The 19,562-nt window shown below is 45.0% G+C and overlaps 2 long non-coding RNA genes across 3 annotated transcripts; both read right to left on the bottom strand.

The window, feature by feature from the left end:
* Positions 1 to 2,252: 2,252 nt before the first annotated feature.
* Positions 2,253 to 12,744, bottom strand: LOC142894181 (uncharacterized). 2 transcript variants are annotated; one of them, XR_012927786.1, is made up of 5 exons: positions 12,334 to 12,744; positions 10,499 to 10,598; positions 3,687 to 3,768; positions 3,216 to 3,330; positions 2,253 to 2,489 (listed from the first exon to the last, which is right to left on the bottom strand). It is a non-coding gene; the product is annotated as an uncharacterized LOC142894181 (long non-coding RNA). The 2 variants fall into 2 exon arrangements; XR_012927785.1 differs by lacking the exons at positions 2,253 to 2,489; positions 3,216 to 3,330; positions 3,687 to 3,768 and adding an exon at positions 9,476 to 10,209.
* Positions 12,745 to 13,174: 430 nt separating this feature from the next.
* LOC142894180 (uncharacterized) lies at positions 13,175 to 18,546 on the bottom strand. The gene is made up of 2 exons (XR_012927784.1): positions 18,422 to 18,546; positions 13,175 to 16,827 (listed from the first exon to the last, which is right to left on the bottom strand). It is a non-coding gene; the product is annotated as an uncharacterized LOC142894180 (long non-coding RNA).
* Between the last annotated feature and the right edge of the window lie 1,016 nt (positions 18,547 to 19,562).

Raw genomic sequence — 19,562 nt, 5'->3', positions numbered from 1 at the left:
GGAAGTTGGGGGCACCTATTCTCTTTGTCGACATCCCCAGTGTGTCTGCTTGAAGAGAGTCAGAGAGTCCAGGCTGGATGTGGAGGGCTTTAGCTTGTTTTAAAAAAAATGCTGTGAAATAATGAACCTGATAACATGGGAAACATTTCTCCGCAGGTTCATTTGACACCAGCTGATTTTCCATTGTTTAATGGTGGTTTGCAGGAAGCTCACAGCAAATTCAGGTCAACCAGGAAACTTTTGGAGTCTTGCTTGGGAACGCAAATGTACGTAGTTAAATGTTTCATCTGCCTATTAAGCGACTGTATTTTTATATTCCACCATGTCCACTTTTGGTTGGCTTCCGGTAGGCTTGTCTCCAGTGTCCCGTCACAAGGAGGAAGTCCACTCTGATTTACACGCTCTGCACCCCTTTTTGAATCTGAGAGAGCGACAGGATAAATTAGTAAGAATTATTTAGCATTTAGAGTGGCAGAAGTGCATCCAATATGACCACGGTGCATGATTAATCTCCTCTATGTCCGTGTGAACGACTTTTCCCCCATCTGGTCAAATGCCACGTGAATGAGAGTCAGGCTTTTCCATCTTGGCTCCTGTCAGGTGAGCTCACTGCTGTGTTTATCTGGAGAACCTCCACGTTAAACGATGGCAGCAGATGTGGATTGTTTGGGGGGTGGGGTGACGCTAACCTTTCACTTGGCAAATGCTCATCAATTGCTGCCTCTGACTGTGTTTACATGCACACCATATTCAGATTAAGGTCAAAGTTTTGGCTCATTCCCGTTTTGGCTAGTTCCATAAAAGCCCCCCGAGGCGAACCTGCGGGAGCAGCGACTGCCTGTAGGCGTCAGGTCTACTGTAAGCACCGAGGAAGAAGAAGGAAGAAGCAGTAGTAGTAGTAGCAGTCGTACTAGTCGTAATAGTGTTTAGAATCAGCAGAAGCTGTAGTTTGATTCCAACATACATCACCATTGTGCTGTCTTACTTGCACTTTCATACCACAACTTAACCACTTAATCGCAACAATCCTGTTGACTGATTTTGTCCTCAAAAATGACAGTGAGGATACACAGATTTAACTAGTATGGGGCATTTTCCAATTTCCAATATTCTAGATAAATCATATTCATATGCCAGGGGTCTTATTCAGAGTATTCTCCAACTGGAATATGTCCTTAATGCACAGGTTTACATGACCAGAATATTGTCAATATTCCGTATAAAACAAGAATCGGGCGTGCATGTAAACGTGGTCACCGATCAGGGACATCTCCACCGTCGTCGTCAACACGACAACCTTCAGAAACAGGCCAGGGCAGGATCCTGGTTGTTTGGGGATCAGGATGGATGACATCTGGGACCCTCCATCAGAAAATTCTGCTCACCATGACAGCATTCAAACAGAGAGGAATTAAAAAAGAGCCAACAGATTTGAAATGAGTCGCTGATCATCTAAGAGTGCGGCACGGACGAGGAAGCGAGAGCAGAAATCAGCTTAGTCCGAACTTGGAAAAGTTTCCTAATTTCCCTGATGTGAGTCAGCTGACCGGAGAACCTCATGGAGCTGTCACATTGGCGCATTGCACACATGCTGCTTAACACGAGCCAACAGGGGGCGCATGAAAGGAGGGAGGGGGCGGCGGGACACCGCAGCAGTTTGTGCAGTTGCGCCCAGAAGCTGGCTTGCTGCTCCGAGTCCCATCCAAATGAATTACCTTTGCTTCTTCTGTGTTGATGTTTTCATGCGGTTTGACGCTATGGTTGAGCGTTCTCTACACGCCTGTCAGTTCGCCTCGCATAAAAAAAAAAAAAATCCTTCCAAAAATTTGAAAAGGAAGCACTGAAAAAAAAATGTAATTGTGTGGTTCCTCTTTGTTATGGGGAAATGAGGAGCAATCATTATATCCTCATAAAGACTAGACATAGGAAAAGACTGAAAGAATTACAGAATTGGCCCTGCGATGAACTGGTGACTTGTCCAGGGTGTCACCATGCCTTCGCCCTAAGACGGCTGGGAGAGGCTCCAGCAGACCCCCGTGACCCTGAGCTCGGGACCAAGCGGATATGGAAAATGAATGAATGAATGAATTACAGAATTCTCTTTATTTTGCAGAATTGAAGGCCAGATACAGTATGCTCTCTTGTGGCCTTAATAAGAGCAGCTACAGCTGGATATACACAAAGTTTGAAAAAGTGAAACCAAAGTTTGTGTTATATATATATATAAAACTTGCTTTCTGAACTGCACTGCCTGTATATTTGTGGGGGGGTTTTTGTTTTGTTTTTTTTGTTTTTTTTGGGGGGGTGCAACCTCTGAACCCACAATGGACCTATTGACGGTTTATGTGCACAGGAGTAGAAAAATGGGGAGGAGGGGTAGCAGTACGAAAAGTTGTTTGGGCTGCAAAACTTGGGAAACGAAGAACCTCTCAGATCTTTTTTTACAAGAATCCCTCCGACAACCAGGCCAAGAAATTGCGGCTGATTCACTGCAAATAAAAAAAAAAGAAAAATAATAAAATAAACAGATGATACAAAATGAATCAGATGAGTCACATCACCCTGTGGGTCTCTCACTGTCAGCACAAATACACAAACGGGGAGGTGGGGGGATGACGGAGGCAGATTTGCGGCTGCACTCATGCGAACCTTGACCGCCGCCAGGATGAGTTCTCCTTATGTAACAGGGAAAAAAAGAACGAAAGAAAAAACCCTTTAGATTTATCATCGCACTCTAGACTGCAGTGGCCGGGTCAGAGCCCACTCCACTGGCAAACGCCACTCCGATGTCATCGCTTTATTTATGAGTGGGTGTTTTCGGGAGAGGAGACAAAAAAAAAAAAATGCCTCCGCACACTTCAGGTCGTCCCGCCGACGACCGACGAGACGGGAACGAGCCGCGGGGGCCGACCCGAGCGGCCGTGGGGGCACTGCCCGCCGGCCATCTTGGTCAGCCTCCCCGCCCCCTCCCAGCCGCTCGCCCTCCACCCCCTCCCCGCAGATGAAAAGCTGAAGCATCACGCTGAACCTAAACAGGTCTCTGCAGTCCTCTGCTGATGCAGCTCTGCCCCTGCGAGCCGCCCAAGCTTTTAAATCCTACCTTTTCAGCGAGGATTTCTCTCCAGCCCGAGGAACGCCGCCGACTCTTTAGTTATTAATGCCGCGGAGCGACTTTTTAGCCTCCTTTATTCAGCCCTTCGCCTCAGTTATCTCACCTGGCCAAAGGCATGTTCCCCTTCGTATTCAAACGCACGGGGGTGGGGGAAGTCTCCGGCTGAAAGTGATTAGGACAGCAGTCTCCGACTCTCGGCATTCTCTAGACGACGGCCCCTTGAATCACACGGCAAATGGTAATAATATTCAATACCAGGGATTAGCTAGAGTCCGTGAAGAGCGGCGTTGCGACGGGTGACACCCTGCACTCAGCCACAATGCCCAGCGGTGTTTACCCAACCTCAGTCCGAAGCCAGTCAGCAGTGGACCTCCAGTGCTGCTCGCTGCTCTCCTCCAAAGTGGAAACTGTGTCCAGCTCTAATTAGACTGACCGTACTGCAGCATCTTGTTTACAAACTGGTAGTAGATTCCAGTATTTTCATACTGAACAACCCTCACTGTAGCTACGCCCCGTGTGTCTTCGATGAATGCTGACAGACCCAAAGCAGGGGTGTTTTATAATATCTGGATACCTGACTTCCAGTATGGCGGCGTGCCAATTTTTCCCAGTGGCTGCTCGAGGTACTGCAACCACAATCCCATGTAGCGCTTTACCTATAGCCCATAAGACAAAAATACATTTCTGTAAAATGGTTGACAGGACACTTCTGACCTGAAACACGGTCAATAACAAATCATTATATTATGTATTTTTAATGAATGGACTTTTTGAAAAAAAAAAAAAAAATTCCAAAGGCCAAGAAAATATTTTATTTCCGAGCTTAATGTCACTTCATCACATGCTGTGTCTCAGCTCGTACTGATTGGCTGATGCGTTGTCATGCATCATGGGGGTTAGAGTCATGATGGGAGTGTCACTACCTCGCATGCTCTATGGGCTGCATAATGCAGAAGTAAACGGAGAAGCCAATTCAAGACGTTGGACTTTTCAGGCTCATGCGCCAGGTGAGCGTGAAATGAATGGGCTGCCATATTAGATTCCTGGGGCTTGATGCGATCATACTCGGAAAAAGCTGTCCACCATCTGTGCTGGGCCTTTTCAAGATGGATATGCAATAATTCACAATTCCAAACAGAAATGTGATATTGAAGGATTTCCATGTGCAACATTTGTGAAACAACATGACAAGAAGATCCTGAAGATTTATTTTGAGACCAGTACAATTTTTGTGATTTATTTTGGTGCTGTTTAATTTGTATTACTGTGTTCTAAAATAAATGCACAGAAACAAGGTTGTGTGTTATTTATGATGCTGTAGAACTGAACTTGATGCTCATACTTTCTGTAGAGATAATTCACTTTCAAATTATTTTTTGCATAGTATTTAGATATTATCAATTTAAGTGCCGTCACATCATTTTAGACACCCATTTATCTAGACTTCACTTTATTGCTTTACTATATGGAAATAAAGTCGTTGAACCTATCATTTGTCACTGTCAATTTAAACTTACATTTAAACAATATTAATGCGAGTCAAAATAACCATCAGCAAATAAGATGTTGCGCACGGCGCCATGTCAAAAAAGATGCATCTTATTGGGAATTCCTGTCATTTCACTGGGACTCATTTAAAAGGACGGCCTGGAAGCTGGTGCTCAGGAATGTTGAAATGTTAGAAAACATCACTGAGGGTGCAGCGGAATCCCATCTCAAGGGAGCCAATAAGCCAGAGTGTTTAAAGCCAAGATTTAGTAAAACAAGTAAAGCTAGAATATTAGACGTCATTTCGCAAAAAGCGTGTCGGTCGGCTCACCGGCAGATGCCACGCGAGCGCATGACACCCCGTCACATTTGGGTGTGGGTGGCCTCATTGACTGCATTGATTCTGAAGGATTATGCAGAGGAGAGCCATTACGCCTAGCACGGCGGCTCCTTCCAGTCTGCTGGCGCACTGGATAATCCTGGCTTCTTCATCACTAATATCATTAGAGCATCATCTCTGCGTGTTATTTCTGGGTTATTACCTGCAAGAAAGCCACTGCTTTGGCTAACAGGGCCCATATTTCACAGTCCCTGCTGCGTGTGTGCACACACAGGCGTGTGTGTAGGGGGACAACACTGGCTTGTCGATCAAAAAAGAAAGAAAAAGAAAGAAAAGAAAAAATGTAAAACGAAAAGTATCCGACCTCCACTGTGGCTGAGGATCACGAGCGCACAAGCCACGTCAGCCACGGCAAGATTGATGCGCAGCGCAATCGCCAGTGACATTTGAGGGAAGGTTTCCAACTTGATGCCGGTTAAATGGCACAGCAAGAATCCTCCAAGAAGCTGGAAGAGAAGTGAGATTATAATCCTCGTTCGCAATTAGTCACTTGCTGCTTTGGCTCTAAATGATTTAACAGCTCTGGGGGGTAAAATAAAAGAAAGATGGGTGGCTTTTTTTCCCGGGAAATGGAGCTATGACGAGGCAGAGCTCTGCGTTAATTGAGGAGTGCCTAATGCAGTCGTTAGCATGCCCGGCAGTAGATGCAGAGAACCCTAATTCTTCTTCACGACTTCCTCTTGGTGCTCGGGCGGCTCTCGCTTGATGAAGCGCCGCCGTGCGAGAACATGTCACCTCCATTGGCAGGGCAATGAGAGGGTGATTTACGCATCTCCACCAAGGAAAAACAGAGGCGGCGGCAGCTGACGCGAGGCTCAACGTGGCCGATGCTACCAAGTTCGGTGGTAACATCATGTCTCACGTCACAGGGGCTGATGGGTTCGACTGACAAAGGGTGATACTTACCATTTTAGCATCCTCACAAATCAACACGACTAAATAGTAAACTTCTGATGTACATTTTAGAAAAAATGGTTTTCAATTTCCTTTCCGAAAGAGTTTAACACATTAAAAAGCCTTTCCTTCACGTCTCTCTCTCTTCCCTGTGATATTTTATACTTTCTCCACTGCAATCTAAGTAAAATTAGCAAATGTGAGAGGAGACCCAGGGTTCACAATCAGAAGCTAAAATGATCATCTGTTACGTCACATTAAAATCAATGCTTCATCATACTGACAAGCCCAGAATGACTTCAAGTCAGCTCTGGGCCGTTTCATCTCAATATTCGGCAAGATTCTTTTCGCATAAATTGACAGAAACATTACAATGTGGCATAAACCATTTCAAACTTTTCTGCGCTAAAACGTTCCGATATCATCACGGAGCAGCCGTGTCAAGAGTCGCGCATTATTTGAACCTGTTTCTTTACAAGCGAAGCCCCTGTTTCATGTGGATATCCCTCTGAACGAGGCAGCCAAACACTGGGAATCATATTTGAACTTTTTGGAAAGAAAAAAAAGAGGGAGAAGAAGCAGATCTTATCAAGCAGTGGCAGATCAAACTAGCAAAGAATGCTGAGCCTCCTAAGCTGGCCAACACACACACACACACACACACACACACACACACACACACACACACACACACACATACACACACACGCACACACACACGCACACACACACAGAGAATTCAAAGGGAGCTGCAGGGGATGAAACCATAAAACTGGAGACAGTAAAGAAAGATGGTGCTATAATGTCTGATCCCGAACCTTGTGGGCAACCCTCAGCCTGTGTAAACCCGATAACACACTTGATCCCTGCTTTACGGCACATCTTACACTTTAAAATTCCGATCAATCCACGCGGGGACGGAATCCCAAAATCCAGCTTGAATTGAGCTCTTGGAAAATAAAAAATAAAAAATAATAAATAATAATAATAAAGAAAAAAAACAGGAATCAGGAGCCGTTTAACTTTGACAGCCCATAAATATTTTCCGGCCGCTCCTGCGTCATCCTGATGCGGCTGAATTTGAGCGGATGCGAGATGGAGAGTCATTCGTCAACATCACCCCCACCCAGATCAGATGCTCGGGTAGGCCGTCGGCTCGCCGGCTGGCGGCGGCGAGGTCCTGTCAGATCCCGGCCAGCAGCCAGGTGGCGCAGGTGGCGCGGCAAGGCCTCTGATAAATGGAAAGTGACACACAAAAGGAGAGCTATTGTCCCGCGTCGCTATCAATAAGTGCGCAGCGCCCCCCTCCTCCCTTCCCCACTCCCGCTCAACTGGACCCACCCACCCTCCACCCCCCCTCCACCCCCCCTCAAACCCCCAGGGGTCCCATCAGCTGGAAAGAAACGCACACCTCGTGCACGGTCCCAGGCGTCCCCGCGGCGGCTGCTCCGAGAGAAGGCAGTGCCTTCCTAAGGCTGCCCACGGAAGCGGCCCCACATACACACACACACACACACACACAGACACACACACACTCCTCGGCGTATGTCTCTTTCCGTGTAGCAACAGGCCGTTAGGACCTTTTGGACCATGAGACCCTGGCGCCACGGCAGCCTCTGTCCATTTTCATTTTTTCCCGAGACGGGGGCAAAAGGAGACCGTGTGGCGTGAAAAAAAGAAATAAATAAAGGAGAAGAAGAAGAATTATCAACAGTGGCAGCAGCAAATCTGGTGAGTTGGGAGGAGGTGGGAATGGGGGGGGCCGTGGTTCCCCTGAAACAGAACATTTGTTCTAACTATCGCTCCATCTGACGGAGGAAATTAAACCTGGCCTGCCGCGCGCTTCGCCGAGCTCCCTGTGGCTCTGTTGTCAAACGCAGCAATCATGGAAAACATGGCCGCGCGCGCCTTGTGTGTGTGTGTGTGCTCGTGCGTGCGTGTGTGTTTGTGCGTGCGTGCGTGCGAGCGCGCACAGCTCACGGACTCAAACAGGGTTCAATTATTCCACGGCACACAGTAGCAGGAGAGGGGAATGTGAGATGAGGCTGCAGCGCTGACGCGTAACTGGCAGGAAATCGCTTCGGTGGGTCGACGGGAGACAAGGAGGAGGAGGAGGAGAAGGCGGAGAGGAGAAGGAGAAGGAGGAAAGGGAGGAGCCGGCACTCTGACCGACCTCCTCTTTAACATAACTCTGCCTCCACGTCCGACGGCCCAACTCCGAGGAGCTCGGCTTCTCTTCTTCTCCCCCAAATAAATCGGGGGAAAAAAACACGCCGCTCCCTCTGGACGATTCCCCACTGCAGAGTGACTGTTTCCTTTGTTTGGCCAACAACAATCACTTGGTCCTTAATGAAGCAGCTGTTCCCCCGGAGGGCGGCATCACAGCCTGTGCTGTTGCACCACCTGCAGGCCGGAGGGAGACGCGCAAGTCAGGGCGGCCGCAGCATGAGGTCAAATCAACGGGCCTACAAAAAAAAGTGACTCTTCTTCGGGGGTAATTTTCATCTTGACTCAAAGTGACTTCCTGTATCGCTGCGTGCATTAGTTTCCACTTCCTGTTGCTCCTCCTCCTCCCATCCCCACAACCCCTTTTGAGTCAGACCCCGCCGGCCTGTCGCTCGGTCAGTCGTGTGCCTCTTAATCAAAGCGTCGATGAGCGGAAACAAGTAAATCTGAATGGATTGGCGAAATTAGCCGAGGTATTAATAGCCTATCAGGCCTCGGGACGCTGCAGCTGCCACAGATGGGGAGAGGAGGCGGAGGGGAAAAAAAGAGGCCCCCCTGCCAAAACGCTGAAAGCAAGCTGGCTGTCTGTGCCCCCAGGGACATGATGGAGCCGCATATGTGTGTTTGCATTTGTGTGTGTGTGTGTGAGCTTGGCCAGCGCAGGGAAACCTGTCCACCGGCTCTCCCTGCGACCTCCAGAAGGAGCCGAGCTAATAAAGCGCCACATCCAGGCAGGCAGGCAGGCAGGCAGGCAGGCAAGCAGGCGCCGCTCTCTACTGGCGCACAGCCTCCTGCCAAATCGGCGTGTTTTGATGTCAGCTGCTGAGGGGGAAGCTTAAATATTAGGACTTATCTTTGCTCAACAGCTGTGATAAGTCCCGCCCACCACCACCAACACCACCACCGCCACCACCACCCCTTGCTGACTTGCTTGTTTTGCAGCCGTTTGTTTACGGAAGCGGGCAAAAATAATAATAATAAAAAAAATAAAATTGAGAGGAGCAAGATTAGGCAAAGGGGAGAGAGAGAGAGAGAGGGCCCGGATTTTTATTCTTTCCGCCAATATTGGGGGAGGGGAGAGAAAAATGATCAAGCGCGGATGTTCTTGGCGCCGATGCACCTCCCTCGCCATCATTAGTCGACATCAAAGTTGCCGCGAGAGCGGAGAGGTTAAGGAGCGCCGGAGGAGGCGCGGCTCCCTTTGAACAGCCGTCTGCACCGGGCCCACCGCACATTAGTTCCTTTAACCCAATTAGTTGGGTGGAGGGTGATAATGAACCCACCGTGGGAGCTCTGACGTGACGCAGGACAGGCAGCGGAGGAGGGTGATGATTTTTTTTATTTATTTATTTAAAAAAAAAAGCATGCAGATGGTTTGACTTTTAACCAAAAAAGCACAAACACCGCAGCCACCCCACCCGCTCCCCAGTCCCTTTTTGCTTTTTGTTTTTTTTCCCTGCAGACGACTTTATCTGCCTGCAGTAAGCAGGCCAGTATTGATCGGGCAGATTGAGTGGTGACAGTCGGAGGGCCACCGCTAACCGCTGAGTGACAAATAATTGAGGCTAATAAACAAGCCGTGGCAGGGTGTTAACGGCGCACAGCTAGCAGCGCCTGCCTGCGAGGTGATATGATTCCACGCTGACAGGCAACTATCGGGGCCAGTCGCCAGCGTTTCTGGGGGCGCTTTTTATTTGTCTGCTCACAGCACTGTCACAAAGTTTCTTTTGCGATTTCGTTGCCATCGCACATCATTGGACAACACGTGCAGAAAATCAAATATGGCAATAAATGAGTTTATTTTGGAGTCAGAGGAAGGGCAAAACCTATTTTCGACAATGTGAAGTTTGCACAACTTTACACCAGATGGCCTGGTTTGGGGAAAAAACATCTGAGGGAAAAAGCCAATTAGACAGCTGACAGAAAACACCCCGTCGCTTCGCTGCGTGCATCTTCTTTTAAAGGTCCCATATTCTGCAGTTTGTCTTCTGTGAATATTATCTGTGGTCTTCCGAGCTGTCAGTCAACTCCCCAGAAGTGAGGAAAGTCCATCCATTGCTTCTTTCACTTGCCCCACGTTTCACGAAGCCTGTGCCAAAACACAAGGCTCTGGGAATCTGCAATTTGTGATGTCAGTAAGAGCACTGGCATCTTTCCCAGTTAAGCGACATGACCAGGCAGGTGCCAGTTGCACCCTGTGAGACCATCCTGTTTTTATTTCCGTTCAAACATGTGGACGATCTGAACGAAAGAGAGCGTCTGAATTTTTAGAGGCGGCTGTAAAAGAGGGGCTAAATATGTTTTTTATTTTTTATATTTAAATCTGTGGTTTTGGGTCGCTCTACTGGAGCCTCAAATGAAAAATCAACAAGTTGTACCTCCAGTCCAGAGAGGAGGAACAGAAGGTCTCCGTCCTTGGGATCTCAGCGCAGAGAGTCCACAGGTTGTGTGTAGCCAGAGGTGGTCATCAGGGGGTAGCTGTTATAAAGACAAAGATGATATGCTTATTATGGTGACCTGTACCATAACGAGACTTCATCAAAATACAGTGGTGGAAAAAAAAACTTTGGACACTTCATGCATTTGTGATGTACTGTTTTGCCGACATTCAATCTTTTGTCTCCAAGTGCAGTTTATTTTAGTGCCATCACCAACAACCCACATGCTGCCCGTGCACTGGAACATCTAACTCAGAACTGGATGTTTTAGCAAGATGACGTTCTTTGCAACACATCATGAGTACAAGAACTACCAGAATCTAATTCTCTTATTTTGTCTAACAATAAGCAACAAAATGATTTCAATTTGTTTGCCAGACCTTTTGAAAGAGACAAAAAAAAATCTCTCATGACAATATTTAAGACTGTAAGTGTCCGGAAACTTTTTTCCACAACAATGTATGAGTTTTTGGACTGTACTTTCTTTTTAAATATATTTTAATGTCAAGATGGCATGACATCAAATCTAAAATTAAAAAAAAAGATAATTTAACCTAAATCAGATTTGTGCAAAACAGAGACTACGATTGACGCACAGGGCGCCACGGTGGCGCAGTGGTTAGCGCCGCCGCCTCACGGCAAGAAGGTCGTGGGTTCGATTCCGGGCCTGGGACCTTTCTGTGTGGAGTTTGCATGTTCTCCTCCCTGTGTCTGCGTGGGTTCTCTCCGGGTTCTCCGGCTTCCTCCCACACTCCAAAAACATGCATGTGAGGTCAATTGAACATTCTGAATTGTCCGTAGGTGTGCATGTGAGTGCGAATGGTTGTTTGTGTCTATGTGGCCCTGTGATGAACTGGCGACTTGTCCAGGGTGTCCCCCTGCCTTCGCCCTAAGACAGCTGGGCAGATAGGCTCCAGCAGACCCCCATGACCCTGAATAGGAATAAGCGGGTATAGAAGATGAATGAATGAATGAATGAATGAATGATTGACGCACATTTGCCACTGTTGTGAAAAATCCCTCTCAGCCCAGTTTGGCTTCTTAATATTAAAATAAAAGGCACTGCAGTAGGGAGCGGTGGGTAGAAGGACTGAGGTTGCACTCCAGCTTTTTCACCATCAATCACTGGCTGCACTATTTTGATGTTAATTAAATCCCGTCTGCTGTTCAGCCTTGGAGATAATGTTCTGCGGCGTTGGACGGTGTGATTATGCTGCCGTCAGCTTGGTTGGAAAAGTTTTAAACTGGGTCCGAAGCAGCGAAGTCACTGCTGTGATGTTTGTGCCTTCCTGTTTTTGGTGATGCTGTTTGTCAACCTGTTGATTTTTATCTGTTCATGTTGGCAAACGGCAGGCTTGCACCTTACAGGACTGCTGCGGCCCACACGCTGTGGTATCTAATGTGTTTTTTGAAAGTGACAGTATCTACATTTGCGAGTTGCGGGCGTCTTCAGGCCGTGCTGATGCTGCTGCAGCTGTGTTTTGTGAGTGCCTGCGATGATGTTTTCGCGGGCCAAGCCATCATATGCACAATCCCAACTCCTAACCCCATGCCAAAATACATGTGCTCTGGCACCTGTGCACACAGGAAAAGGAAGTGTGCAGCGGGCAATGATTTTCATTTTTCTTAAACAAACCTTATTTACCACACGCAAAACAATTTAGTGCAGCCGCCCTACGAATAAAGGAGAAAATGGAACACAAAAATAAGTACATCAACTAAAAAAGGAAACCAGAAATACAAGAAATACTCATCCATCCATTTTTAAAACCCACTTCTTCCTGAACTCAGGGTTGCAGGGGTCGGCTGGAGCCTATCGCAACTGTAATAGGGCGAAGGCAGGATACACCCTGGACGAGTCGCCAGTTCAAGAAATAATCACAAGAAACAAAATAAGAAGAATCAGAATCAGCTTTATTGACCAAGTTTGTGGATGCCAAACTGGGAATTTGACTCCAGCTTGCCTCTGTTCTCTGTGTGTAGATTAAAAAATTAACAACACAAAAAGACAGTAAACAAAATGAAACAAGATTTGTAACTTGCTGGTGGAATGAAAATATATACAAGACTATATTCAAGTGTATATTATATTTTAAAATATAATATATATGCAAGTATACATTATCATATACAAAATATACCTGAATATAAAAATATATATATACAAGTCTACATTGAATACTGTAACAAGATCAGTACGAGACAGAGCATGGTCGTTCAAAGTGTTCACCAGTTTATACTGGTGAAAGTGTTCACCAGCATGAACAGGTGAACAGGATTTGATGGGTTATTGCACAGGGATTACTCTGTGTCTCTGTGAATGATGAGAGTTCATCAGAGCAACAGCCTGGGGGAAGAAACTGTCCCTGTGTTTGGTGGTTTTAGCTATTTAGCAAATTAGCGGGGAAAAAAACAAAACATAGGTCTAGGTCTTTCTCATAAAAACATAAAATAAAAAAAAAGAGTTTTTGCTTTGCCGAATTTACATTTGTTCCATAAAATTCTGAGTGCTGCCTACACGGAGGTTCCCCTTACTGATGTCAGGATCGCGACGCTTTCTCGGATGGAGCCCATTAGGATTCTGAAGGACGCCGCCGCTCTTTTTTTCTCTCCCCCCCCCCCCCCCCTCTTTTTTTTTTTCAAGCTCAAACATTTTCGGCAGCCGGTGTCTCTGCGTCGAGGCTTTACGCTCTGCGAGACATCATAATTGCTCTTAATCAAGGCAAATTAAACTTTCAAATGTAGATATGGGAGGGAGGGAGGGATGAGGGAGGGGGAAGAAGGGGTGATGAGGCTGAGCCGAGACCTCATTTAACAGTCTGTCAAACACCTATCTTGCCTTTGATGTCGCAAACAACACGCTTTCTTCACGGGACGGCCGTGGAAAGTTCCCCAACAACCTCGCCGCCGCCCTCTCCTCTGAGGAAGGCGCGTTTTTGCGAGTTTTGCGACTTCTCTCCGCAAGATCCTCAGCCGTCACAGGCTGTCAGGAGACGAGTGACAGCGGAGGGACGTGAACGCCGGCTGTCAGCGCCAACATCCCCCGGAGGAAAGTCACATTTAAGGCTTTAAGGCAGTTCCGCAGGCATTAAGTGGGATGTATTGGGTGTATTTGCGGGAACAAATCAGACTACTGTCAAGGGGACTTCTCCACAACCGAGTTTAGACACCGGCAATGTCTGGCAGAGTTGTTTCGTTCATTCTTTCTTTTTCTTTTTTTTTTTATAACAGAATGAACAGTGAATGCTCACTTTAATTTAAAAAATATATGCTGTACTATAGGTTATGTTGAGGTGCAAAAAAGAGGACAGAATTTTCTGAGCGGAAAGGATTACGGAACAGCCGTTGAAGGTGTGCTGCAGCTTTGGGCTTAGACTGTTTACTGGACCGATTCAAAGAGCATAGATAAGCATGAATCATCTGAAATATTAAGAAACATTAGACATTCTAAAAAAAAAAAAAAAAAAAAAAAAATCCCCAAAGTTACTTTATAGGGAAGGCAACTGCAGGGGGCAGAAAGTGCTGAAAAGTCCAAGATACGACGTTATCATCACAGAATGTTATCGCGATTGTTGCGACACGTCAGAATCCTTGTTAGTTCCCACCAGACTTTGTTTTTTTCCCCTAAATCTCAATGCAATGCTTAACAATGCAACACTAAAGTCAGTGCAATTCAATTATTTAGCACTAGTGGAATGAATTAAACTCAATTTATTGGATTATTCCAGTATAACTAAAACCTGTGTGTGATTGTTACATACTTGCTACACTGATTTTAATGCACCTACTATTAAGGAGGACAGTAATTGGATATTTTTTACACAATATGAAGACATTATTTAAACATATTTTTTGTTTAAATGACAAAACATGTTATTTAAACAAAAAATAACATATTTTCCCCCTGGTGTTTATTTAATAAAGGCCTGTCCTCTAGACAGATAAAGTATGAATCACAGTGTGTGGATCCACCGGCTAATAAAGGCAGCAGCAGCAACAGTTCAGTAGCTGCTGGAAACGTTTAGATTTAGACCGACACTATTCTGAAACAGGCGGACAGGAATGTTGGTACCTTCATGTCCAACTTTAAGCTAGCCCATTATGTCCTCTGCCAGCACGTTGCCATGTCTCCAGCGGTGAGTCGATTCGGCCTTTTGGATGAGGCTTCTACCCATGGCGTATCTTGGAGTCGTTCAGTGGAGTGCCGTACCTCACCTCTTGGCCCAGCTCGCTGCATCCCGTCACCGTCCACAAGTGTGTGTTGTTCACGGCCGTCATCCTTTCTGTGCCGGTTGCTGGACGCCGGCTTCGCTGACAGCTGACGATGCAGGCAACACCGCAGACAGATTGTATGTCCTGTGGAAGGAATCTTCATGAAAGTCACCCCTGTCAACATCTGCACCAGGCAGCTTCTGACTGAAAAAAAAAGAAAATAAAAAAGCAGCTTAGCGGCGAGACGGGCCAGACTTCCTTGCGCTCCATTAGTTGGCGGTGGGGATGAGTGGCGTGGTGTGAATCATTTCTAAAGGCCAGTCTGTGAAATGTCAGCCAATCAGAAGGAGAAGCAAAAAAATGTCAATGACAGGTGTGGAGGAGGTAAACATTTGGCAGGCGGCACTAAGAGCTGTTTTAGAGGAACAGAGCCTTCAGCAGCAGAGGCCCTCTGACAGCCTGGAGGACACATTGACGTGAAGGGCGGCCGGAAGGCATTCCTTTTTGTCACTTTCTGAGCAATGAGTGACTCCAACTCACTGGCCAGCAAAAAACTGCAGCTGTTTTGTCATTCTTGCCAGTAAATTATAAGACTGGCTTTTGCTTTTTATGTCATTTAAGATAAGATGGAAAACAGTTGTCAGAGTTTATATAATATTTTTGTTATTAATGTTGTCTTTAAAGGTTAAGTCTGTAATATTTGGAGATTTTGAGAAGAAACAGCGACATCTTGTGTTTATATTTTAGACTGCAGCGCTCATTCACTCACTCTCCCTCTCCCAGGCTTCCCTGTGAACTACGGTGGCCTGCACACACAAACCTTGATAGCTCTTCCACCTTCTTATTTGAAGACGTGAGCAGTCACACTAAATACGAATCGCGCTGTCTGGTGCTTCAGCAGCTTAAAAATATGTGTATGCTTATAAATAAAAAAGATCAGTTCTGTGGGTAGGAAAAACTAATAACGTTTATTGTAATGTGAGTACACACCTTTATTAATGTATTTATGGGCAGTATATTAAGTTTTTACCAATATAAAACTCATAAATCAGGCCAGATTTTAAACACTGGACCTTGAAGTGCTTTTTTAACTGGGTGAACAACAAACACTTGGAAAAACCACATAATATAACATAATTACTACTATACTATTATTAGTGTTACTATATTTGAATTCCTTGAACAGGAGCCAAAAATATTGGGTCAAACAAAAGTGAAATACAAAGGTGCTTCTACGCTAGTCTGTCATTTCTCAATTTTAAATCAATCACAGATTATCTTTAACCTATTATCAATTTTTACACTTGAAACAAATGTTCAAAAGGATCCATTTATGTTTCGATGTCCCGGCGCTGTGCTGGGCAGCTAAAGTCACTTGTGGAATACTGATGAGCTGCGTCGTAATCAGGGAGGAACGCAGCGGTGAGATTACACCACTTCATTTCACAAGTGTTGGGAGGATAGTTGATATTCCCCTCAGGAGGAGGTGAAGGCTCAACCGGTGATTTACTCTAATCTTCTCTTTTGCAAATAACCCAACACTTTCAAGAACTCAAAATAAACTTAACCATCGCAGGCAGTGAGTCAGCTCAGCCCAGAAACTGTTTAAGATGCAGCAGCTGCTCACTGCTTTGCCTTTTTTTTTTTGTTGTTTAATTATTACAGCAATTAAAATGCTGAATATCACATTCTCATTGATGTGGGATCAGTTCAGGCTCAAACTCCAGTGCACCTCTTATATTTCACCTGTGCCGTCAATTCGCAGTCTGTCAGGCTGACCAGGATAAAGCCGTTTCTGGTCGAGGATGTAGGAACCGTGCAAATGCTCTTTCTGAACTCCCAGACAGGAATCTTTGGGAAACAATTCATCACAAAATACAAAGAAAAAAGAAAAGAAAAGGTTAAGAGAAATACCATGACGATAAAATGAAAGGGTGCTAGACTGTTAGAAGTCCATTCATTCCCTGCACATCCCCTCCTCTCCAGAAGGAGACACTGCTCCTTCAAATCTGCAGCACCAGCCTCAGTGTGTCTCCGCCTACTTCCTGGGACGCCTCCTATAAAAGGGCGGCCCAAATTAACATTGGCCTTTTTTGCCTTGGTTCCAAACAAATGCCACGGCATGTGTCTGCTGAAACCACATCAATGTAAGTCACAAAGCTACAATGTGCTGATGTGATGATTTATTTGATCAATGAGTTTATTTATTTTACTCATTGTTCTGATATGACCTTAGTTGACTTACTAAACATACTAAACAAAGATACTAAACATTTTTTTCTGTTCTCAACTTTGGGAAGATAAACTTTGATTTCACTGAAAACTGTTTCCTGCAGTAGAACTCCACGAGACAAAATATTGTTGGGGAAAGTTATTGCTGTTTTCTTCTGACTAAAGTTGTACAGTCAACTTATCAAAAATAATCAACACAAACCTATTTTATTATTTATATTTATTTTTAAAAGTATTTTATTCTTATGATAAACTTACATGAAAAAGAAAAGGATAAAGGTAATAGTATGAATAATATGAATAATAGTTGCAATAATAATCATGAAGAAGGTAATTGAAGTTATTAATCTGGAGTGATAACACTGAAGCTGTTGTAGATTTTAAATATTTGAACACTTTGAACGACCATGCTCTGTCTCGTACTGATCTTGTTACAGTATTCAATGTAGACTTGTATATATATTTCTTATATTCAGGTATATCTTGTATATGATAATGTATACTTGCATATATATTATATTTTAAAATATAATATACACTTGAATATAGTCTTGTATATATTTTCATTCCACCAGCAAGATATAGTGGTCAAAAAAGGTGCACAACATGTACTTTTCTTTCCCTTAATTTACATACTTGGCCAAATAGGCAGAGATTGTGATACAGTATGTAATAATGCTTATGGGTATGCCTTTACCTGACTGGCACTGTGTAGGTGATGCATAAAATTAGGACACAGTGCTCTGTCATGACGATGCACCTTTAACCGGGAGCCGAATGCGACTCCATCCATTTCCGTTTGCAGCACTGAGGTGAAATCCAAGTGTGAAATCCATCAGTCAAAACTTTGTGAATTTGAACGCACCCATGTTCTCGCGATACATCGTGATGTCAGAACCACGACTTCATAATTCTTTCTCTCTTTTTTTTCTTCTTTAGAAATGTCGGTGATAGAAACAAACGTCAGTTGATGTTGCAGCTGCTGCTCTCACGGTGGACCGGGAGTCGCTCTGCTGAGTTAGGGACCGTCAATAAATTACTGCTACAGAAAACAGAAAGCGTTCGATTAACTTCATTACTGAGAAATATTCTGCACGTCCTGTGAAACGCGGTGTGCTTAATTAAAAAAAAAAAAACACCTCGATGTCTGGTTGCGTTGCGTTCTGCACTGTGCATGTGAGAATCGTCTTGATTCTGACTCACGACTCGTTACACAGCGACGCATACTTCGCACGTGGTGGCATCTACCGAGCCCTGCGCTCCCTGACAGCGTCATGTCGTGTCAACATTTGGCCACGTGTTCTCTGCTCCTCGAGGCGGCTAATGTTGGCTCGGCTAGAATTAAAACAGCCTTCGCAGACACGGGTGAACAACACGGCGGCACAGTAGCGAATGTGGTGATTAACTCGGATTTCTTACCTCATCAGTGTCATTCCGCGGGAAATGATCCTTGAGCGTCAACATTTAGCACGAGACAGTGCACCGGAAAAAAAAAAAAAAGGCCGAGCCAGGGATGCACGCGATGCGCCGCAGGAGGTCCGCCGACTCTCTCTGACAGTAACACCGGATGCCGCACAAACCGGAAATAAGTTGCGATTTAAAAACTCTTTATTTCAAATAAAAAAAATGTTTTAAAAAAAAAATTACTACTACTTTTAATAATAACAATAATAATGTGCTGTAAATTATAAGCACTGCACTGCAGTCATTATCTAAAACAAAATAGGTAATGATTTCACCCCACACCCTGTTTTGTTTTGTTTTTTTTGTTTCTTTGTTTGGTTGTTTGTTTTTACTTTAGAAATATAAGACAAAAATTAAATAGTACATGTTTTACTTTATTCATGTCATTCGGTGATCTGTTTGTGGAGTTTATTAATGCTATTATTTTTCAATCTCGATTGCAATATTCAGGTTTTATTTCCTGGAAGAATAAAGTCCTTTGAATACAGCCATACATCCATTTTCAATACCCACTTCTTCCTGCACTCAGAGTTGCGGTGGTTTGTTGAAGCCTATCTCAGCTGTCATGGGCAAAGGCATGGTGACACCCTGGACAAGTGGCCAGATCATCACAGGCCCACATAGAGACAAAGACAAACAACCATTCTCTCTCACACACACACACACGCCTACGGTCAATTTAGAGTTCCAAATTCAGCTTACATGTTTTTGGACTGTAGGAGGAAGCCGGAGAAGCCACACAGACCCAGGGAGAACATGCAAAGTTCACACAGAACCCGCAACCTTCTTGGAGTGAGGCGTCAGCACTTAATTTGAATACATCACTGAAATATTTGCACAGCCAAACATCACAACCTCAGTTGTTCAGAAATCATGGTCTCCATTTCACATCTAAATATGTAATCATATTTTGAATTCCTACTCGTATAAAACAGCAATGTGTGGCCATATGAAAGGGCTCTGTTGGGGCGAAGGGGGGGGGACTCCCTTCTTTCAACCTCTACAATTATACTGTGAGTAACAGTGTGTCTCTGAGGACAATCAGCAGGACCGAAACAGGCAATTACACGGCCTGGACACGGCTAACAAGCAGCAT

This window comes from Nelusetta ayraudi, unplaced genomic scaffold (assembly GCF_046127955.1).
Source record: "Nelusetta ayraudi isolate G7.1 ecotype Tasmania unplaced genomic scaffold, CSIRO-AGI_Nayr_v1 ptg000042l, whole genome shotgun sequence".
Classification (NCBI taxonomy): Eukaryota; Metazoa; Chordata; class Actinopteri; order Tetraodontiformes; family Monacanthidae; genus Nelusetta; species Nelusetta ayraudi.
The sequence above is the reverse complement of the archived record's forward strand: the minus strand, read 5'-3'. Positions and strand labels throughout refer to the sequence as shown.